The following is a 24,240-nucleotide window of genomic DNA, read 5'->3' as shown; positions in this document are numbered from 1 at the left end:
CCAGTCATCGAATTTGATTTTGCTTTTGATTGATTGATTTCACTTGCCTCAACAAGTCTTCGCAAGCAGAGTTTTAGTGTCCAAAGAAGGAAAAGGTAACGCATAAGTGGGCTGGTTACACCCCTGGCATAGGCCATGAGATTATGGTTTCATTTGGCTTGCCAGGTCTTCTCACGCACGGCATATTTCCGTCTACTCTTTATGCAGAGTTTGACCACCTCTTGTACCTACACATTAGAACCATCATGGCATCTGATGTGGCTTTTTAAACCAGATAATGTTTTGAAAAGATACCCACATAGATTGCACATACAGTTTGGACCAACAAGAGCTGCAGATAAGTTCTGATTTTTATGCATCTTAAAATGTCATTTGAGGCCTCTGTTAGATTTGCAAACCTTCTAGCACACGTTGCATTGAAAGGTGTGCACAGACATAAAGGCAGAATAGTTGGTGGAGGTTCGTTTTCCATGGGTTCACAAATGAGATTTGAGCCCAGCAAATATATATATATATATATATATATATATATATATATATATATATACATGGTACAATAAATCGTATTTAATCAAAAGAGAAAGGTATATCATGAAAGTTGTCTTCCATTACACATCTGTAATGTATAATGTATGGTAATCTATGTGAATAAAAACATAAATGGTCAAAATTTCCTTGCAGAGAATGGTTGTTAGTTCGCTGCTTAAATGCGAAAAACAAAACAGTTCTGGTCAAATGAGTACAAAAAAACTATTCAAAAAATGTTTAAGGCAAATTATTTCTGTTATTTTTGTTTAGCTCCAAAAGCAATATAATTATATATATGTATGGGATGGTTGAGTGTGATTTGTGGGAAGTTTAGTAGGACACCACAGGGAGATACCCTGGTGACTTGTGTAACAATAAGCTATTTAACTGTTAACAAATACATAAAACCACTCCCTCCTATTTATATATATAATTATATTGCTTTTTCTTTAAAATCTTATAGAATTGCTTCAAAGTGCTCAGGTTGAAACTGAGACACTAAATAATAAATAACATAATTCAAAGAAGAAACAAAAATTAGATAATTATCTTGTATTTATGACATACTTTAATACAACAAATACATTAAGACATTCAGAACATATTAAAAGTATTATTTAAGAATATAATAAAAATAAGAAATATATGGAATAAGAATATACATGAAAATATAAGCAAGAAAAAATTTGATATGTGGAATGATATAGTGAATATAAGAAAGTCTTATTAAAAATTAAAAGTTAGAAATTACATTGGCAGCAGTGAGAAACCTTAATGAAGAATTTAAAACTCAGAGAAATATATTTGTTTTAAGAGTTCTAAAAAAAATATATGATATAACAGGTTATAATAACAAGTAAGAGGTATTTCTACATCCGTTTCAGGAGGCTATTTGTTCTGGTAAGTTGTGAATTTTATAATTCACGTATAGACAATGTTCTCTTCATCAGGAAAATAGAGAGCAAAGTTCAAAAGAAGATATAGAGTAAGGAAATTTCATTTAAGGTTACGTTATGCTGGTCCCCAGTTATGAGGTTAGATATTGACTATTTTTATACTGACATGGTTAGGCATGATGGGAAAACAGAAATTTAAAGAAATTATAAATATGTTATTATTATTATATATTATGAAGTATTCTGGGTAATAATGAATGATAAAAGAGAAATTAGAGTGCAAAAGTCGCTATTTATCAAACTGCGCTTTATGGAGCTTCATGAAGGCTGAATGAAATTTGTGAGTACATGAATAAATCGTATCGGAAAATTTATTTAATATACCCGAATTATATGATCTAAGAATAATGTAAGATTCCTTAATGCATGAATTTCATTTATCCATAATGACTTTATAGGGGAGGGTGTTTGCTATTATAGACCACATTTTGAAATTAATATTATTCTCTTAGATTATGTATACAGGAGGCGAGAGTTGTTGAATTTTTATATTTAATGTTAGTAAAAGAATTTAAATGAGTTCTGTATCTTTTTTGAAGTCTATGGTACTACCTATATAAGTTCTAGCATGCTATTTATCTGATATTACAGTGCATTTACATACCACATTTTAGTGGAGGCAAAATCCTTCAAGCAGGCATGAATCAGTATCCCTACAATTACATATTTTCCCTGTTTTACGGTTGCTATTTCCCTTATTTTGGGGGGATGGATTTACTTGATTCATAGCTATCAATATACAAGAAACATTATTATTTGATATTGATTTATGTGTATTTTGGTGTTCCGAGTATATTTATATTATTGTTATTCACATTTATATTCGTTTTTTTATCAGTGTTTGATATATTTGTGTGCGTGTGTGTGTGTTTGTATTAAACTAGGCCAAAGTATATCTGAGTGTTCTAATGTAGCTTCATCTATGTATTAAAAGAGATTTACTAAAAATAAATTTAATTTAATATAATTAATTAAAGGAATTCTGCCATATATACTTAAGATCTCCATATGGAAAGTGCACTTGTTAATTGGGTTTTAGATTATATGGAAGCTATTGTGTCCTATATGTATTGTTGTGATCATAGAAAAAAAAGATATTTTAAGCTAGTGATGATAATGATAACTAGTTGAAAGTTATTGGCACTCAGTCGATTACGATGACAAGGGTTCCAGTCAATCCAAACAACGGAACAGCCTACTTGCAAAATTAACATACAAGTGGTTGAACACTCCACAGACACGTGTACCCTTAATGGAGTTCTCAGGGCAATTCAGCGTGACACAGAGTGTGACAAGGCTAGCCCTTTCAATTACTGATACTACTCCCTTTTGCCAGCTGAGTGGACTGGAACAATGTAAAATAGTGTCTTGCTCAAGATCACAATGCACCACAGGTTTTCATGACCTTAAGTTCATGAACCGGATACCCTAACCACTAAGCCACACATCTTCACAGTTGAAAGTCAAACCAGATATTGTCCCAACATTTACCTCTTAAAAATTCAGGCACCTCTCCTTTGTGTGAGAGATATTATCCTATCCAGCACTTGCATGTTTAAATGTTTTCCCATGCAAGTGCGGACACCTCAACACCTGTTCCAGTCTACTTTTAGGCAATTGGTGTTTCAATGTGAAAACCATGGGAGAAGCCTTTATGGTAACAAAGATAGAGAAACAGATTTGAAAATATTTTCAGACAATTAAAGTCTGGACAGCTCCTGCCAAACCATCCAACCCGTGCTAGCATGGAAAAAGGTTCTTAAATAATGATGAAGATGAGAAGACAGACAGACAGACAATATATATTCATCCTTTGCTTTTCTTTTACCATCTGAAATACTTTATCTTTTAATTCCTATCCTCCCTTTGGTTTAAATTATAAGTATCAGCATTCAACCATAACTCTCACAATTTGAATCACTGCACATATTAGAGCTGGCCATCTTATTTTAACTTTAATTGGTAATTTTTTTGTCATATTTCTTTAATTAACATTTGTATTCTCACAGCATCAATTGTCCTGTTAATTCAAGTTGGTTATTTATTTTCAAAATTGGTATTGCCATTAATCAAGCTTAGTTTTTTCCTTTATTAATTACTTTAGATTCTGATAATCATCAATTGATAATATTTACAAAACATTTATTCCTACTTAAAGATATATGCTACCACTAAAATACTACTACTTAACCCTTTTGTTACTGTATTTATTTTGAGATGCTCTGTGTTTCTTTCGATTACTTTAAATATAACAAAGAATTTAGTAAAATAACTTAGTTATCATTAAGTAAGTGTTAGGAACATAAATTGTGACTAAGGTTTGGTGAGAGATTTTAATTCAAAACATATGGAAACAAGACATTTGTACTCAGAGCCAGAGCTGGCTTCAGCCAGGTTGGTATCAAAAGGGTTAAAGATATATACTGAGACTTTCAATGTCACTCTTTATTTAAGTTATTTAAGCAAATCATAATTACTATAAAAATAGCAATACTTATATTAATATTAAATAAAAACAACTATTCATCATTCTATTAATTATATAATCTTCTTAATTATCATACATAATGCTTGACCTCTTAATATCTCTAACCAACCTTTCGCCTCTCAGTTTATATTCCCAACATTCTTCATTAATGTTAAAAATAGGTAACCACTTAAAAAAAAGATTTAAATCATAGCTTTCTATTTCACCAATATATTAATCTACTTATAATTTCTCCCATTTCTTTTATTCACTTCCTAAATGACAGCAATAAAGAAAATATCGATAATATAGTCACAAGTATTTTATATATTATAGGCAAAACAATAACTTCATTAAAACAAATCACCATATTTTGTAACACAAATCTCCAAAACAATGCTCCAATACACAAAATTAATATTGATATAATGACAAATAAATCATTATTAAATCTCAGAGCGAGATGTAAACAGTAACCGCTCGACAATGTCGAGCGGTTACTGTTTACATCTCGCTCTGAGATTTAATAATGCTTACAGTCAGTTTTTCGAAATCAGTGGCAGACGTCACTAGAAAAACTCTTATATATTTGCAAAGCAGGCCTTGTCTTTCATCGTGACCTGGTGGTTACCGCCCATTGATAAGAGACAATAATCTCGAAACCGGTCCGTGCGTATCACTCAGGCTTACGGGGAAGGGATGGCCTCCCTTTGCAAATACTTCAAGGGCACAGAAAGTGTGTCTAAAGCCAGCTGGAGACGATGATCTCCTGGGGCTAAAAAGCGACAAATAAATCATCATCATCTATATTTTAATAAACTATACTCTTTACATGGCTTAGTGGTTAGAGTGTCAGGCTCACAATCATGAGGTAGTGAATTCAATTTCTGGACCGGACTGTGAGTTGTGTTCTTGAGCAAGACACTTTATTTCACATTGCTCCAGTTCACTCAGTTGTAGAAATGAGTTGTGATGTCAATGGTGCCAAGCTATATCAGTCTTTGCCTTTCCCTTGGATAATATCAGTGGTGTGGAGAGGATAGGCTGGTATGCATGGGTAATTGCTAGTCTTCCATAAACAACCTTGCCTGGACTTGTGCCTCAGAGGATAACTTTCTAAGTACAACCCCATGGGATTTTTACACTTTTGACCCTTTTACATCCCCACCCCTACACAATATAAATAGATATTCGCATTAGATATAACATAGTTAAACACACTCCAAATTTATCAATTAACCCCATCAATAACTTTATATTCTTACTTGATAAAACCTCAATAATAAAATATTTTGAATAGAATCCAGCTAAAAAAAGGAAACCCACATAATGCTATATTTGAAATGTTAAGAACAATATTAGTAAAAGGTAAATTATATCTAATTCCTTTAACATCTCAAATATCTTGAACCCCACTATAGCAATGGATAGTATTTCCTGCCACATAAAAATGATAAACCTTTAAATATAGCATGAGTATATAAATGAAATAAAGCGAATATAGGCTCTTTCTTTCTTAATGATATCATTATACCTCTTAATAAAGAAATATACAAAACAATAAAGAAATAATCATTATACCTCTTTATATATCTAACCCTAAAAATACACACTGACCTAGAAATTAAACAAACCAATGTGCTAAATCTACAACTCACCCAATCAAATAAAATTAGACAATGCAATAATCTTCTTTATATTATTGAAAAATCATACAAACTCCTGATATAAAAGTAGTTATGATAGAAATAAAGATTATAAAATTACAAAAATATTCTAATTCAATTAAACAATAATAAAACTGAATCATAACAAGCCATAACTAAAGTACATAAATGCAGTAAAGAGATATAGGGGTTGGGGCAACCAACTTCTAAACAGAATTTGAGCCCTCTTATTTATAACCACAATAACTGTACAAATATTGAAAAACCAAAAATATCAAATGCATAAATAAATTCAAATGCTCTAATAATGCCATAATCCTAATACCAGCTAAAATTAAACAATCTCCAACTTAATTTATCAATAGTGTTAATATTCGAGCTCACAATGACTTATTATTCTGATAATAAATAATTAAAAATGAAACCAACCCTAAGCCATCTCATCCTTAAATTAATCTAATAAATCATCATCATCTTTGTCTTCATCATCGTTTAACGTCCGTTTTCCATGCTGGCATGGGTTGGACGGTTTGACTGAGGTTTGGAGAGCTAGCGGCTGCACCAGGATCCAAACTGATCTGGCATGGTTTCTACAGCTGGATGCCCTTCCTAATGCCAACCACTCCGAGAGTGTAGTGGGTACTTTTTATGTGACACCAGCACAGGATCCAGTCAGTAGGGCCTGGCATCGATCACATTCGGATAGTGTTTTTTACATGTCACCGGCACGGGAGCCAGTCAGAGTGTACTGGCATTGGCCATGTTTGGATGGTGCTTTTTACATGCCACCAGCATGGGAGGCAGTCAGGGAATACTGGTATCATCCATGTTTTGATGGTACTTTTTACGTGCCACCGGCATGAGAGCCACTCAGGTGATCCTGGCATCAATCATAATCAGATAAAGCTTTTTATGTGCCACTGGCACAAGAGCCAGCCAAGGGGTACTGGCATCATCCACATTCAGATGGTACCTTTTATGTGCCACCGGAACTGGAGCCAGTCAGACAGCACTGGCATCGACCACGTTCGGATGAGGCATTTTACATGTCACTGGAATAGAAGCCAGTCAGGGGGTACTGGCCATTGCAACGATTTTGGCTTTACTTGACTCAACAGGCCTTCTCAAGTATATCATATTGCCTGACACATCAGGGGTACTCTTAAATGGCCAGACATGCAACACTGGTATCAGTCATGACTGTGATCTCACTTTAGTTGCTGGGTTTTCTCAATCATGGATTATCTCCAAAGGTCTCGGTCTCCTGTCATTGCCTCTGTGAAGCCCAATGTTCAAAGGTCATGCTTCACCACCTCATCCCATGTCTTCCTGGGTCTACCTCTTCCACAGTTAGGGAGTGGCACTTCCTTACACAGCTGTCCTCATCCATACATAACACATGACCGTACTAGCACAGTCGTCTCTCATACACAACACATTTGATGCTTCTTATGTCCATCTTTTCTCTCTGAGTGCTTACACCCTGTCATGTATGCACACTGACATTACACATTCAGCATATCATACTAGCTTCATAGCTTTCAAGTTTATACATGTCCTCAGCAGTCATGGTCTATGTTTCACTGTTGTGCAGCATGGCAGTTCGCACACATGCATCATACAGTCTACTTTCATCCTGAGCAAGAGGCCCTTAGTTGCCAGCAGAGGTAGGAGCTATTCTTATTCGAGCCACTACACTCTCAGAGCAACTACCCACACTACAGGCTTGGTCACCTAGGAAGCGGAAACTATTAACTACTTCTAGTTTTTCCCCCTGGCATCAGTTTTCTGTACATCTTCAGTGTTTATTACCGCTGAGCATTTGCCACACACAAAAACTATCTTCCCAGTTAACCTTCCTTTGATATAGCTGCACCTCTTATGTGTCTATAGCTTACACCGGGTACATCTTATGGAGTCTCTATCCACGCCTTACCTACAGATCAAGTAGAGCCATCTACTTGAAGGGATTTGTGATTTGACAGCCTTCCTACTTACTAAGACATTGGTTTTTACTAGGTTAACCCTAAGATCCTTCAATTCTAGACCTTGCTTCCACACCCTAAACTTTGTCTTTAGTCCTGGTAGTGACTCGACTATTAGAGTAAGGTCATCAGCATATAGGAGCTCCCAGGGGCAGCTTGTCTTGAATTGTTATTGCCTGGAGGACTATAATGAATAAGAAGGGGCTGAGGACTGATACTTGGTGAACCCCTACTTCTACCCGGAATTCTTCACTATACTCATTGCCAACCCTCATCTTACTGACAGCATCCCTGTATGGAGCTTGTACAGCTCTTACCTACCACTCATTTATCCCTAGTTTCCGCATTAGCCACCAGATAAGAGATAGGAGGACCCTGTCAAAGGCTTTCTCCAAGTCAACAAAAGCCAAGTACAGAGGTTTATTTTTGGCTAGATATTTCTCCTTCAGTTGCCTTACCAGAAATATAACATCAGTGGTGCTTCTGCCTGGCACAAAAGGAATAAAAACCCTAACCCTAAATTCATAGACAAAACAAATAACATTAATATCATTAGAAATCAGCTGTAAGAAATAGGATCACACTTGGTCGTATCGTGTAGGAAATACGATTGCACGCGGTTCTACTCTTAACGAATTATTCAAAAGCCATAAAATACATATAACGACGATAGGACATAAGTGAATTGACACAAGTCTTCTGTTGGTAGATAAATATTATTTATTTTACATATTTTATAATCATGTGGATTTTAAGAGTTCGTAAGCGTTAGCACGTTTTGTGTCTGTGTGTTCGGGTGGCGTGAAGCATACCCAAAGGTACTGAACATAGAATTAACAATGGCATTTAGTTTACCGTTCATAGGACAAGATGCTGGATCTACTCGAGAGGCTTTCAGTAGTTGTATAGATTAGCGTAGCAACAGGTAGTAGCAGAGACAATCGCATATCTGTAAGTTGAGCCGCAGGGGTCTAAGTTAGCTCTTAGAAGAACTGGAAACCAAGAATTTCTTTATTATCCATAAGGATTAACACAGATGGGGACAATACAATGATTTGGGGTCAAAACATGGAACTTTTTACAATGAAATCGGATGGGTTATTTACAATGGAGTTATAATGAAATCGAATAAGAACAAACAAGAAAAAGAGACAAATGAAGTTAAAAGAACAGGGTAGCCGACCCCACGAGCCCTGTCATTTCAGCTGGAACTTTTGGTAGGTGATCATGGCGTGTTCATGCAGGGCCTTTCACACCCAGCATCCGTGCTACATGCATCCATCTTTTCTTGAATATAGACTTTGTCAGACACCTTTTCTCTAGCTCCACCTTCCTCTTCAGATGGGACCTGAAGAAGTTCGTTAGGGCGGTGCCAGAGATCATGGTGTCTGACATTATACCTTTCACTCTAGTCTTCCATATAACCTCTTTCGCAACTGCTACTATCACGAGAAAGCAATGCTTACCTTCGTTCATCATGAAACCAGGTGGGTCAATTTTAAGGATTGACTCAGACGACAGCTGTACTCTTCCCTCGTCCGACAACAGGTGTTCGGCATAAACCCACACTTCCGAAATCTCCGGGCATTTAACAATGGCGTGCAGGACTGTTTCCACATCCTGTCCGCATCTTGGGCAGACCGAAGGTCCACCGTGACCATGCCTTGTGAGTTTATCTCGAACGGGTAAGGCTCTTCTGTAACACTGCCAGGCCAGGGATTTCTGGAAGTTATCCAGCGTCCCCGGTCTGAATGTCCTTTGGAACAGGCTGTCCAACTGATTACCATTGAGACCCAGGGTCCTTCCCAGGGTATCGTCATTTCCGGCCTCTACCAACCTGCTATAGAACGCTGCGGTTGTACCAAAGCCACCGGCATTGCCCGAGTTGCGGAAGCGTACGAGAGCCTTCCGGCACTCCGAATACCACATACTTGATCTTAGTCTGCGACGAAACCAGGTTTCTCTACCACCAAAACTGGCAAAGCTGGGGAACGTCTGTTTTGCGAGCGGGGACCACACCCGTTCACCTTCCAGGTAGAGCCAAAGATGCCTTAACCTCAGCGCATGTCTGCGCATCAACAGCCAAGGCATCCCTAACCCACCCTTTAACGGTTTTTGACAACAGATAGAACGTCTCACAAGAGGATTGGAGCCTTTCCACAAAAAGCGAAAGATTTGCCTCTCCAACTTGTTCACCCACGAATCCGGACAGGGGACGACGGTTAGGCGGTATATGATGACTGATGCTATGAAAACATTAGCCACCTCCGCCCTTCCTTTCAAGGATAGCCACCGCCAAGACCAAGTCTTGACCACATGAGCCACCTTGCTCGTGACCTCAGACCAGTTCTTTTCTATCTGGAGGCCTGGACCAAACCAGACCCCTAGCAATTTAACCGGACCCTCCGTCCAGCATCCCACGATGCTGTTCGAAGGCATCGGCTTGCCAACCCAGGTGCCGAGTTGCAAGCCGACTGACTTTTCCCGGTTAATTTTTGCTCCTGTCACCGCCTCGTACTCCTTGATGGTGTTTCCTACATTCTGTAGGAGTTCCACCTTGGTCACGATGATGGTGATATCGTCCGCATACGCAGTAACAGAAACTCCACCTCCTGGGTTCGTCGGGATGACGCTCAGCTTTCGCAGTAATGGCTCGAGGGCCATCACATAAAAAAGCGGGGAGAGCGGACACCCTTGATGAACTGACTGTTTGATGTGAAATGACCTGGAATGCAGACCATTCACCCGTACGATCGAGTCGATGTTGTCGTATAACTGTGTGATCCACCCGAGGAAGCCGGCACCCAGCCCGAACTGTGCGAGCACAGACACCAGGTAATGATGGTTCACCCTATCGAATGCTTTACTCTGGTCTAAGTGGACCAATGCCCCACTCTTGCCAGTGTTATTCTCAAACCCTTCTATGGTGTAATGTATGAAGTGAAGATTGTCCTGAATAGTTCTTCTGGGGACTGCACAGGTTTGTGCCTCCCCGATCAGATCTTTCGCGACATGCGTCAACCTTTTCGCCAAAACCTTGCCCAAAATCTTCACCTCTGCGTTTAGCAGGGTGATGGGCCTAAAATTATCTATTCTGTCCCCCTTGCCCGGGTCTTTCCTGATCAGCGTCACCACTCCCCGGCGTACAGATCTGGGGATCCTCCCATTCTGATTCCAGTTCACGAAGACGCTGGCCAGTATTGGCCCGAACAAGTCTGGCATACTTCTATATAATTCGTAGGGTAAACCATCGAGTCCCGGTGCCTTACCTCTGCCACAGTCAGCTATGGCCTCCGTAATTTCCTCAAGCGTGATTGACCCTTCACAGTACTCCGCCCCCCACTCCGAGAGGCGCGGCAATCCGGTGAGGAAGCCCGTGAGGTCTACCCTCTCATCCGGACCACCCCCGCCCCCGAAAAGGTGGGCGAAGTGCTCCTGAAAGGTCCGACACATCTCCTCTGGTTCGCTTACCACATCATCCTTCTCGTTCGTCACAGACTTAATTGTGGAATCATTTCCGTGTTGAGCCTCCACAACTCGTGCCCATCTAGCGGCCTTAGTACCCTCGCTTCCCATTGCGCGGATTCTAGCCTTGACAATACAACCCATGTGTTTGGCTTCGAGGTGCTGGTTCAATTCCAGTCTCTTCGCTTTCACCAGGGTCCCATCGCCAGACCTTATGGCTTCTTCTAGAGCTTTAGCTAGTCCCTCTTCTTTCTTACGCCTTTTCTTTCCTAGTCCTATGCTATATCTGATGGACTCGTATTTTATGGCTCTCTTGAGCGCTAACCACCATTTATTGTTGAGAATGGAACCGGTTAACGCCCTCTGGATTAGTAACCTAATCCGGTTTCTGTACTCCTCCATCACCAGTAGGGATTTATTGAGTTTCCAGTAACCGGATCCTCTTCTACATATGCTATCTAAGTACAGCTCACTCGTGACCATCTTGTGGTCGCTGTAGCTGACCAAGTGGAACAGTGGACACCTAACTATATCTTTGTCTACTTTCCTAACGAGAATTCTATTTATATAAGATTTGGAAGACCCGTCGCTATTTGACCACGTCCACAGTGGAGCGTTCGGGAATTCCAGTCTGTATGGATCTACTAGCTGGAAACGACTCAGCAGATCCCGGAAGCCACTGTTAGGTGTCCTATTGTTTTTGGAGCCACCGCTATCGACACGCGCATCGACGATAGCGTTAAAGTCCCCTAGCATCACTATTGATTTTGACGTCCCTAGAAATTTCTCCAGGCCTCGGAAGAAATCAGTCTGTTGTGTTTGGGGTGCGTACACCGCTACTAGCCTGACCTCCTTACCACAACTGAATGTCAGATCCAGAACGACCAGTCTGCCCTCTGGGTCAACAAAAATCACCTTTTTCTCCGAAACTCTATTCCTTTTAAGCAGGACCAACACCCCACTTCCGCCCCCCTGCCGGCATGGAGAGATATATTTCTCATAGCCATTTAGGAGCGGGAGTAGATCTCTTGGTCCTTTCAACCGAGTTTCAGTAGCTACAACAATATCTAAATTGTGTGACCTGATGTCATTTAGAAAACGTCCTTGTTTCCAGTTCGTCATCAGGCCACGTACATTTATACAACCTACTTGAACAGCCATAAATCACTTACCTTGCTCCTTCTGAGTCCGGGCGGGGGGTAACCGCCTCCTCCTTGGCCGGGTCTCGTGGGTTCGGCTGGATCAGGCCCTCGTACAGGTGGCTCGAGACCTCCATCCGCAGAGGGCCCACATCCTTCCTGAAATTGTTCGCCAGCACATTGTAGGCTTTGTGATTTATTTTATAGATCTTTATTAGATCCTTTTTTAGCTGGTCTTCCACCTCTATCTCTTGTATGTGTTGTGTTTCTACACGCCGCATCACTTCACTGTCAACTGTCCGGATCGCGACGTAAGCGTTGTTGTTGTTCTCCGGTCTTTTTTGCTTTTTTGATGTCCCGCTTTCTTCCTTCGGTTTTGCCTTTTTCCGGGGATGGATTCCTGTGCTTTCTTTTTGAGGCAGCGGCTGTCCATCCCTCCCCTTCTTATTCTTCTGATGTTGACGTTGTTGGTTCTACTGTTGCTGGGGTAGCAGAGGTTTCGGCAGAGGTTGAGGGCTTTACTGTTTTGCCTATTCCTGCTGGTTCACAGTTTTTCCTGATGTGTCCCTTTTTTCCGCATAGGAAACACCTGGGTTGGCGACCTTCCACCATGACTGGTAGACGGTTGTCACTGATATCTATCACCTCGGTGAACTCATCTAAGGTGGCTGGTTCGGCCTGCAGTGTGACAGTCACTTTCTGGCCGACCCAGAATTTTGCTTCTTCCACCACCGCGCTGATTATATTTATTTTTCCCCTGAGGCCCGAGGTTACGGCTGCCACCAGTCTCTCGGGCTCTATTTCGGGGGGGGGGGGGATTCTTGTGATTGTAACTTTTGTGGTCCTTCTGCCCATGTATATAGGCAGGAGGAAAATCTCATCCGACTTCAGAGGTTCCACTGAGTGGAGTCTAGCTTCTTCCACTGTGCCGAACCTCACTTCGACCGTGGAAAATTTTTTCCCTCTGGAAATAAATTTTATTTTATCCCATACAGGACCGAGGCACTTCTCTACTTGGTTTTCAGTGGAGAACCCAATTTTTCTTTCTTTGACATTGTATGTCTTGAAGATCACAGTTCTCCGTTCGACGTCCTCCTGTGTCTCCCTGGGTTGTATCATTTTGGTCTCTGATCCGGACCTTGTGATGTACTGCTCTAGGGCGTCCGAATTTTCTAGGCATATCTCCTTCTTTTTGCCTCCAGCCGCTGCTGCAAAGTTTAGTGTTTCTTTCACGGCACCTGCCTCGAGGCTTGGTACTGCTATTATCCTTCTTGCTACTGGTTTTCTTTTTTCCGTGTCCGACTCCATGTCTGAAGATGGTTTTGGCTCACAGATTTCAGATTCTGCTATTTCTCTCTCTGAGTTTGCCATTATTTGGCTCCTCGCACAGGTGGGGGTGGAAGTTGTACAGTGCTGCCTACCTGTTAGGTTTCTGCAGCCACTGGCTGTCGAACGATGATGAAAAAGTCAGCAGTTGGGTAGTCCAATGGTCAGTACGTCATGGTAACAAGCGAAGAACAAGAATACAAGAACAGCCTGTTCTCAACAAAGAAGAACTGGAAACCAAGACCCAAGTGTCTGTGAAATCCTGCTTATATACTGTTTGGTTGGCTCACCGAACCCCAGAAAATGGAATTTTAACCGAAAGTCTTGATTGGCTGATTCGCAATTATGGCGCGAAATAAGTCGAGACAATTAGCGTCACGTGTCAATCAGTGGCGCGGACTTCGTAGGAACCCTCGTGTCACATGTCACCCAGTGGCGCGAAACACGTAGAGACCACTCGTGTCCTGTCAGCCAATCAAGTTAGTGTTTAGAACAAGGACAGGTTGACCAAAGATGGTTGTAACCTCAAACGAGATCATTCCTGCCTTGCCTTTCACACAGTGAAGATATTAGCACTCGCTACAGTCATTTTTCACAATTGCTGAAACTGCCACGCTACACAGCTAATATTAACATCTCCCTTTATATATCTAACCCTAAAAGTGCGCACTGACCTAGAAATTAAACAAAGCAATGTTCTCAATCTTCAACTCACCCAATCAAATAAAACATCATAACAGTAAGAATTTGTCAAGAAACAATATAGCAACAATTTTTTTTAAAAGTAAGTATATGATTATTACAATAAAAAAAAATGGAAATTTGTCATTAATATTATACTAAAAAAAAATCTCAATCTTTAGATTATTCATAATAAACACATTTTTGAAGTATATCCAGTTGTTCTTGTCTAGAATATAGTTTTCCTTTATGAAGTGTAAAATTACAAATCATCATCATCATCATCATCATTTAACGTCCTCTTTCCATGCTAGCATGGGTTGGACGGTTCAACTGGGGTCTGGGGAGCCCGAAGGCTGCACCAGGCCAGTCAGATCTGGCAGTGTTTCTACAGCTGGATGCCCTTCCTAATGCCAACCACTCCGAGAGTGTGGTGGGTGATTTTATGTGCCACCGACACAGGTGCCAGACGAGGCTGGCAGACGGCCACGCTCGGATGGTGTTTTTATGTGCCACCGACACAGGTGCCAGATGAGGCTGGCGAACGGCCACGATCGGATGGTGTTTGTTACGTGCCCACAGCACGGAGGCCAGTCGATGCGGTACTGGCTACGGCCACGTTCGGATGGTTTTCTTGTGTGCCACCGGCACTGGTACCACAAAGATACAAATTCCATTGATGTTCATCTCTTTTGATTTGTTTTGATTTGATTTGATTTTCACTTGCATCAACAGGTCTTCACAAGTGTCACAAGAAGGAAGGTATGCACAGGTGGACTGACTACGTCCCAGGTAGGGGCCACGGGTTATGGCCTGACTAGTCTTGCCGGGTCTTCGGATGGTGTTTTTATGTGCCACCGACGCAGGTGCCAGATGAAGCTGGCGAACGGCCACGATCGGATGGTGCTTGTTATGTGCCCACAGCATGAAGGCCAGTCGATGCGGTACTGGCTACGGCCACGTTCGGATGGTTTTCTTGTGTGCCACCGGCACTGGTACCACAACGATACAAATTCCATTGATGTTCATCTATTTTGATTTGTTTTGATTTTCACTTGCCTCAACAGGTCTTCACAAGTGTCACAAGAAGGAAGGCATGCACAGGTGGACTGACTACGTCCCAGGTAGGGGTCACGGGTTATGGCCTGACTAGTCTTGCCGTGTCTTCGGATGGTGTTTTTATGTGCCACCGACATAAGTGCCAGATGAGGCTGGCGAACGGCCACGATCGGATGGTGTTTGTTACGTGCCCACAGCACGGAGGCCAGTCGATGCGGTACTGGCTACGGCCACGTTCGGATGGTTTTCTTGTGCCACCGGCACTGGTACCACAAAGATACAAATTCCATTGATGTTCATCTATTTTGATTTGTTTTGATTTTCACTTGCCTCAACAGGTCTTCACAAGTGTCACAAGAAGGAAGTTATGCACAGGTGGACTGACTACGTCCCAGGTAGGGACCACGGGTTATGGCCTGACTAGTCTTGTCGGGTCTTCGGATGGTGTTTTTTTGTGCCACCGACACAGGTGCCAGATGAGGCTGGCGAACGGCCATGATCAGATGGTGTTTGTTATGTGCCCACAGCACGGAGGCCAGTCGATGCGGTACTGGCTACGGCCACGTTCGGATGGTTTTCTTGTGTGCCACTGGCACTGGTACCACAAAGATCCAAATTCCATTTATGTTCATCTATTTTGATTTGTTTTGATTTTCACTTGCCTCAACAGGTCTTCCCAAGTGTCACAAGAAGGAAGTTATGCACAGGTGGACTGACTACGTCCCAGGTAGGGGCCACGGGTTATGGCCTGACTAGTCTTGCCGGGTCTTCTCACACACAGCATACTTCCATAGGTCTCGGTCTCTAGTCATTTCCCTGGTGAGACCTAAAGTTCGAAGGTCGTGCTTCACCACCTCGTCCCAGGTTTTCCTGGGTCTACCTCTTCCACAGGTTCCCTCAACTGCTAGGGTGTAGCACTTTTGCACACAACTATCTTCAGCCATTCTCGTCACATGACCATACCACCGCAGCCGTCTCTCTTGCACACCACAACTGACGCTTCTTATGTTCAACTTTTCTCTCAAGGTACTTACACTCTGACGATTATGAACACTGACATTACACATCCATCGGAGCATACTGGCTTCATTTCTTGCGAGCTTACGCATATCCTCAGCAGTCACGACCCATGCTTCACTACCATGTAGCATGGCTGTACGTACACATGCATCATACAGTCTGCCTTTTACTCTGAGCGAGAGGCCTTTTGTCACCAGCAGAGGTAAGAGCTCTCTAAACTTTGCCCAGGCTATTCTTACTCTAACAGTTACACTTTCAGCACACCCAACCCCGCTACTGACTTGGTCTCCTAGGTAGCGGAAGCTATCAACTACTTCTAGTTTGTCTCCCTGGAACGTGGTAGAAGTTGGTCTCTGCACATTTCCAGTGTTTATTGCTCCTGAGCATCTGCCACAGACAAAAATTATTTTCCTAGTTAGCCTTCCTTTGACATTGCTGCACCTCTTATGTGTCCATAGCTTACACTTGGTGCACCTTATAGAGTTTCTACCTACACCTGAAGTCGTTTGCGATTGGTCCACCTTCCTACTTATTAGGACTTTGGTTTTGGCTAGGTTGATTCTAAGGCCCTTCGATTCTAATTCTTGTTTCCACACCTGAAACTTCTCCTCCAGTTCTGATAGTGACTCAGCAATTAGAGCAAGGTCATCAGCATAGAGGAGCTCCCAGGGGCATCCTGTCTTGAATTCCTCCGTTATTGCCTGGAGAACTATGATAAATAGGAGGGGACTGAGGACTGAACCTTGGTGGACCCCAACCTCTATCCGGAATTCTTCACTGTACTCGTTGCCAACCCTCACCTTACTAGCAGTGTCTCTGTACATGGCTCGCACAGCTCTCACTAACCATTCATCTATCCCTAGTTTCCTCATTGACCACCAGATAAGGGATCGGGGGACCCTGTCAAAGGCTTTCTCCAAGTCAACAAAAGCCAGGTACAAGGGCTTATCTTTGGCTAGGTATTTCTCCTGCAGCTGTCTTACCAGGAATATAGCATCAGTAGTACTTTTCCCTGGCACAAACCCAAACTGCATATCATCTAAGCTAACTCTTAGTTGACTATTATGCTGCTACACCAGTCATTGGGTATGACTCCTTCGTGTATCACCTGGTTAACTATACGGGTGACTAAGCTATAGCCAACTGTTATGCGTGTAGTTTGTTGTATCAGGAAAGACAACCAGTTGAAAGCCATTGTTATGTTTATCATGTTTATTGACGTTACTTACATGGACGACACATCACCGTGTAGTGATACATTGTTTACTTAACACACAGTTTGTATTGTTCACTAACAAATAGTGCCAAGAGTATGGAGTAGTTTGGCATTCGCAAACACACAGATATGAATGTGTAACATCCCTTCTTCTTGAAAAAAAAAAGGGGTCTCTTGGCAGTGAAGACAACTATGAGTAGTCTCCCTTGCTCTATGGATTGTCATCATGTCTTTTCTTTTTCTTTAGCGGTATCGAACCGGTGGCAGAATGTTCTTTCTCCATCTGGTGGATCTTCTGCTTCGCACCGGTGTCTGAGGTGTGTTGTACACGTTTTCCTAGGTAGCTCTGGTGTTGGGCGGATGTGGGCCCTGTTGCGTCTCAGCTGCCTACCAGATTCTGTTTCTATTATATTTGATCTTGGAGTTTCAGCTCTACTGACAACCTTTGCTGGGATCCATGTTTTAGTTATGGGATCTTGAGTATGCACATGTTATCCTCCAAGCATCTCAGGTAAATATTGTGCATGTTTGTTGTGATGCCTCTGTGCTCATTCTTGAGTGGCTGCTAGCTTTGCCCTTGTTTCTTTCTGGTCAATAGGAGGTTGGATCTTAGTTGGCAGGGTAGTTTTATACTTCCTGCCATTCAGCAATTCTGCTGGGGATTTCATATTAGCTCTCAGTGGAGTCGCTCGTAGGGACATAAGTGCCAGGTGTGGGTCTTCCCTAGTCTTCCGGCATTTGACTAGTGTTCTCTTCACTGTCTGCACCTGTCTTTCTATAAACCCATGACCTTTGGGGCAGTGTGGAGATGAAGTTTTAATATTGAACCCATATTCATCAGCTAGCTTTTTGAATTCTTGTGACGTGAACTGGGTTCCATTGTCACATATGATCTGCTCTGGTATTCCTTGCTCTGCTAGGAGTCCTCGGGCCACTGTAGTGATTGTTTTGGCTGTCAGGTCTTTCACTTTTCTCACAATTGGAAATTTGGAGTAGTAGCAGGCCATTATTAAATACCATTCTTGGCCTTCTGTGAATAGATCTACTCCAATAGTTTGCCATGGCCTTCTTGGGATGTCACCAGATAACATTTACTCCTTTTGTTGTGAGGTTTTGTACTTTTCTGTCTTTCTTTTGTTGTGAGGTTTTGTACTTTTCTATGTCTTTGTACATGCTCTTATTTGTTGTCACATTCACAATGTGGTGGACCTTTCTGCTTAGTCCTTCCATCTCCTTTTTGTTTGTGATTGGTGGTCGGTCTTTGATAGGCATATCACTGTTAATCCTGCTTGGAGCTGCTTTCACTTCAGCATTGACCGACACAATATTTAACCTCCTGCAGGTATCGAGTCCAAGAATTGCTGGGCCTTCTGTTCTTGTCACATAAAATGTACACTCGATTGATTTCCCTTTGTGTGTCCCCTTTATTGTTGTTTTCCCCAGTTATGGGATTCTGGTACCTCCGTACGCAGTGAGGACCACATCACTTGGTGTGAGGATTCCTTTCCTGACCCTATCCTCTTCTGTCATATTTTCTGGGAACATCTTCTTGTATAAGCCGACAGGCAAGATATCACTCTGGGCCCCAGTGTCTATCTTCAGCCTTAAGTCTATGTTTGTTCTTTTCCTTCCGGCCTTCTTTTGAATTTTTATCGTCGTGTATGCCTCATCTTCTTTCCTTCGGTCGTCCTTTCCCTTCTCATGCACATTTATTATGCCGATTGCTAAGAATTCCTCCTCTGAGGTGCTTTGTACCTGTTGTTGTGCATGTATATCCCTTCTATTTCTGCTCCTCTTTGAAACTTGGGGCTTGTATCTCTGGGATTTTGTTATCCTACACATTTTTTTCCAGTGGTTCAGTTTTCCACATCCTTTGCAGTGTGTACCGAATGCAGGACATTTTTTCCGGTCGTTAAATTCATGCTCTGTACCACAGTACCGGCATGTTCTTTGGTTTTGGGTTTGTGTCCTGTCCTTATATACAGTATCTACACTGCTATCTAGTGGGCTTGCTTGTAAGCTTAGTGAGGCCATTTGTTTGGTAGTGGCTTCAAATGCTCTTGCAGTGTCTACTGCTTCTACCAACTGGAGAGCGTCCTTACCTATGAGGGATTTTTGCACTTCTTTGTGGGCACACCCCCATATTAATTGGTCTACAATTCTCTCCTCCCTGTCTTTGAATTTGCATTTCTCTGCAACATTTTTCAGTCTTGACAGGAAATTGTCTATTGTTTCTTGTGGGGCTTGTTTCAGGCCCTGGAATTCGTATCTCTGAATTCTGTGGTTTGACCTGGGCTCTAGGTGCCTCTCAAATTTATCAAGAAGTGTATCTGGGTCATTGCAGTCTGATTCTGACATATCCCAGCTATTGTATAGGTCTATTCCTTTATTACCTGACCATAAAAGGATGTAACTTACCTTTTCATCGTCAGTTGTGCCTTTCAGGAAACTTTTGAAAGCTAGTTGAGCTTTTTGTTTGAATTTTTTAAATTCTTCAACGACATCACTAGAATCCCAGTTCATAATCGGATGCAGATTCATCTGTACAGTGACAGGGGTCGCCATCTTGGATTCTTTGTTTATGTTGTCCGAAGCGTAGCGATGTTTTGTTTGCTAATTTCACGTTCGTTGTGTTCCTGTTTTGTTTTAAAAGCACAATTCCGGATTAATTGTTTACCGCTGCCAGTTAATATAGGGCGTTACGCATATCAGAAAATCAAAACAAAAATGTGTGTAATAGGTGTAAAACAACTTCCTATGAACGAATATGAAAAAAAAAATTCGCGCACGTGAAAGGGGGTGGGGGAGAGGCCTCGGAAAATTCACATCGGGAAGTTCCGAAAGCGTCTGAGGGGCTGACCCGGGCACCAAAACAAAAAAAAAATAGTGTAATATGTGTAAAACAACTTGCTCTAAACGAATATGACAAAAAAAATTCGCACTCGCGAAAGAGGGGTGGGGGAGAAGCTTCGGAAAATTTATATCGGGAATTTCCGAAAGCGTCTGAACCGGGCACAAAAACAAACAAAAACAGCGTAATAGGTGTAAAACAACTTGCTCTAAACGACTATCATGAAAAAAATGCGCGCTCGCGAAAGGGGAGTGGGGGAGAGGCTTCGGAAATTTCCATCTTCAGTCCACGGCCTTTAAACTAAGAAAAAATAGTGTAATTGGTGTAAAACTACTTGTTCTAAACGAGGATCAAGAACACACACATGAATCATAAACTCCGTATTTTTGTACATATTTCGCAAAAAAAAAAAATAATAAAGAGAAGAAATTCTGGAAAAAGTGAAGAAATGTTGGATTAAATTTATGCTTTTCTTTGAAATAGTTCAGATATATGCAATTCTTCTCACTTAAGATGCATTTATCAGAAAAAAAGAGACAGAAAAAATAATTATTTTGTGTCAATCCTTCCCTAATTATCCTTTATTAATTAGTTTTGGCGTGTATTTTTTTCCCAAATTTATTTTTTCACCTTTACAACACTGTTTAGTAAAGCAATTAATTATCTTTATAATTTGCATATTTGACTTATTAATCAAAATTCTCTAGATGTAATATATACTAAGTAATGCATCCTTCATTTATGTGTTCCGTTCTGTATTATGCATGCGTGACTGTTTGTATGTAAGTGTGTTTAACTGTGCACATGAATGTGAATATTAAAGAACATATTTATTTACTATGATTGTTATTTTCAGAACAAATAAATCCTTTGGCTGTTGTGTTATTGATGTTATTATTATTGCTAGTTAAAGGGTGGTGACTTGGCTGAATATTTTGAGTCTTGTAGTATGTAGTTGTGTTAGTCAATATTCTGAGTTCAAATCCAACTCATTTCTTTATCATCATTGTCGATGGACCACTCAAAGAGGTATGTATACATTATCATTTTCGTAACATAATTTCTGTAGTATTTCAAGATGTTTCTGACACGTATTTTGATTCACATAGCGGAGATCCAACATTTCTTCACTTTTTCCAGAATTTCTTCTCTTTCCTGATGGGCCTGGGGCTTTCCCTGTTTTCATGCTTCTAATTGCCTTATCTACTAAGGAACTGTTAACTCGGATTGCTGAATAAATAATTTACGCACCGTTGATTTCAGTAGGTATATTTTAGTTACACATTCCTCCCATTAACTGACCTAATTCCTTTTCACATTCAATACACATAAAAGTAGCTATATATTTCATTTCATTTGGGTTTGAGTCCATGCTCAGGTCAAGTCGAAGACTCCACCCATATATATATATATACATGTATATATATATACATAAAGAGATATATTTCTCTGTTTATTCACCCCTATCATTTTCTAGGCATTTTAATCGTGGAAGACAACAGCTACTAAGTAACAAGGTAAATATACAATTTAATTTTTATAAACCTATGTAAGCTTGCTTAATGATTTTAGAGTTGGGAAAAGCATCTTTGAGGGATTACTTTCAAACATTTATTTATTTATTGATTTCTTTATTGACTGCCATTTTTTTTACTCCTTATCCAGATAAATTGTGTTCGTTTCCAAAAGAGTTTTCTACCCTCTAAAAAACAAAATAAAAAAAAAGAAATTTCCAATTTAAATTCATTTTTACTGGTTTATGAATCTTATACTATGTCTTATATACTGCCTATAGTGTATTAGACAATATCCTTATTCAGGCTGCATCATTACTTTTAATATTATTCATTAGACATTACTGTAATGATCACTTGTTGATATACTTTTCATACATTTGTCATTTTGTCTACTGGGATCAGGAAACATTTCTATGGTTTCTTTGACACAGTCCCTGTTTATTCCTATGTCTAAAAGTCATTTAAAGAAATTAACATATGCTATGATCTCTGCATTTTGTAGACGGCATCAATCATATGCAAGAAACACTTTAATCAGATGGGCTATTATTGAATTATGTAATGTTGAAGATAATAAAACAATAGATACTTTTTAAGTTAACAGTTCATTTGTTGGTTTGATATATCTACATATTTTATTTATTGTTTATTTCTACTAATTTCATATGAATTTTTTACATACAGTGAATCAATTTATTGGGTATGAATGAGATGAATGTTAAACTAACATCCTATATGTATATATATATATACAAATATATATACATATATATACATATATATATACATATATATATATAAATATATATATATTCTCCTTCGAAAATATGCCCCCTCATTTCCTACCGTATTTTTTTCATTATTTATCTATTTTCTTTCTCTACCGTATTTTTTTATTATTTATCTATTTTCACTCATTCTCTCTCTGGCTTTCATTCAGTTTTTATCTAATTAATTATTTCTCCCCCTCAAATATAGTATTCAAACTAGTTGCTTCGATTTTCTCTCTCTCTCTCTCTCTCGTGTTTCCGTCCCCCTCCCTAATTCCCCTATAAAAGCCAGCCAGCGATCGTATCCCATCCCCATTCACTCGCTTGCCTCAATCAAATCTTTAACTGACGAACAGGGACAAAAGATCTATGGACAGGAGGAGATGCAAAAGTTTCTTCACCAGCATTTCGCCCGCGTGTTCGGGGGTGGTGGTCCGCTGGATCGGGGGAGAGCCTTAAAGGACTTCCTAGCCGGCGGACCGCAGCTCGCGGGGCGTGAGGTGGAGTGCTGTGAAGGAGCGATCACTCCCGCGGAGATAAAGGAGATACTGGCCGGATGCGCCGGGGAGAAGTCGCCGGGGTTGGATGGTCTGCCCTACGAGTTTTACCAAAGTATGCCGGACTTGTTCGGGGGAATACTGGCGGGCGTCTACACGAACTGGCAGCAGAATGGGAGAATTCCCAGTTCTGTAAGCCGGGGAGTGGTGACGCTAATCCAGAAAGACCCGAGCAAGGGGGATAACATTAGTAACTACAGGCCCATAACTCTACTTAATGTAGAGTTAAAGATTTTGGCCAAGGTGTTGGCAAAAAGGTTGACGGTTGTCGTGGAGAAACTTGTAGGGAGAGCACAGACATGTGCAATTCCAGGCAGGTCGATCCAGGACAACCTTCACCTTATACGCTACACCTTAGATAGGGTAGGTAAATTAGCCGGCAAAGGCGGGGTAATGGTCCATTTAGACCAAAGTAAAGCCTTCGATAGGGTAGACCATGGGTACCTGGCGACGGTCCTCGAAGCGGCTGGGCTGGGCCCTGAATTTCGCGGGTGGATCTCCGCTATGTATAGCGGCATCAAGTCCACCGTCCAGATAAACGGTTACCTAACGGAACCGTTTTCGATCGAGTGTTCAGTGCGTCAGGGGTGCCCCTTGTCACCACTTTTGTACGTATTGGCTCTTGAGCCATTGCTGCGAAAGTTGGAGAGGCTGGGGAGTAACTCGGATGAAATCGGAGGTGGGAGGACGGTTACTGCTTATGCGGATGACGTCACCCTCATCGTGTCCAAAGAGGCCCAACTACCTTGTGTAGAGGAGGCTATCAGAGGATACGAGGCGGTGGCAGGAGCAAAGGTTAACAAGGACAAATCGGTTGGCTTGCGCCTCGGCACCTGGAGGAGCAAGTCGATATCGTCCAGTGTCGTGGGACACTGGACGGATGGCCCTGTTAAGTTGCTGGGAGTTTGGTTTGGGCCAGACTCCCAAACGGAGAAGAACTGGAGTGAGGTGACAAGCAAGGTGGAGGCCATAGTACGGACCTGGTCCGGAAGGTTTCTGTCCTTGAAAGGAAAGGCGGAGGTGGTGCAGATGTTCA

The 24,240-nt window shown here is 41.2% G+C and overlaps 1 protein-coding gene and 1 long non-coding RNA gene across 3 annotated transcripts in view; one reads left to right on the top strand and one right to left on the bottom strand.

Moving 5' to 3' along the window:
• Nucleotides 1-5,126: 5,126 nt before the first annotated feature.
• On the bottom strand, nucleotides 5,127-7,691 carry LOC118763856. The gene is made up of 3 exons (XR_004999610.1): nucleotides 7,678-7,691; nucleotides 7,378-7,379; nucleotides 5,127-5,330 (listed from the first exon to the last, which is right to left on the bottom strand). It is a non-coding gene; the product is annotated as an uncharacterized LOC118763856 (long non-coding RNA).
• A 13,994-nt stretch (nucleotides 7,692-21,685) lies between these two features.
• LOC115213515 (beta-1,3-galactosyltransferase 1-like) overlaps nucleotides 21,686-24,240 on the top strand; it is a 71,346-nt gene continuing 68,791 nt past the window's right edge. The window contains exon 1 of one of the 2 annotated variants that reach the window (XM_029782528.2): nucleotides 21,686-21,877. The gene's annotated coding sequence lies outside the window, so the exon portion shown is untranslated. The remainder of the gene's footprint in view (nucleotides 21,878-24,240) is intronic. The other variant, XM_036503739.1, reaches the window with a different exon arrangement.

The sequence above is a fragment of the Octopus sinensis genome, linkage group LG6, assembly GCF_006345805.1.
Source record: "Octopus sinensis linkage group LG6, ASM634580v1, whole genome shotgun sequence".
NCBI classification, from domain to species: domain Eukaryota; kingdom Metazoa; phylum Mollusca; class Cephalopoda; order Octopoda; family Octopodidae; genus Octopus; species Octopus sinensis.
This window is presented reverse-complemented; position numbering and strand designations above follow the sequence as displayed.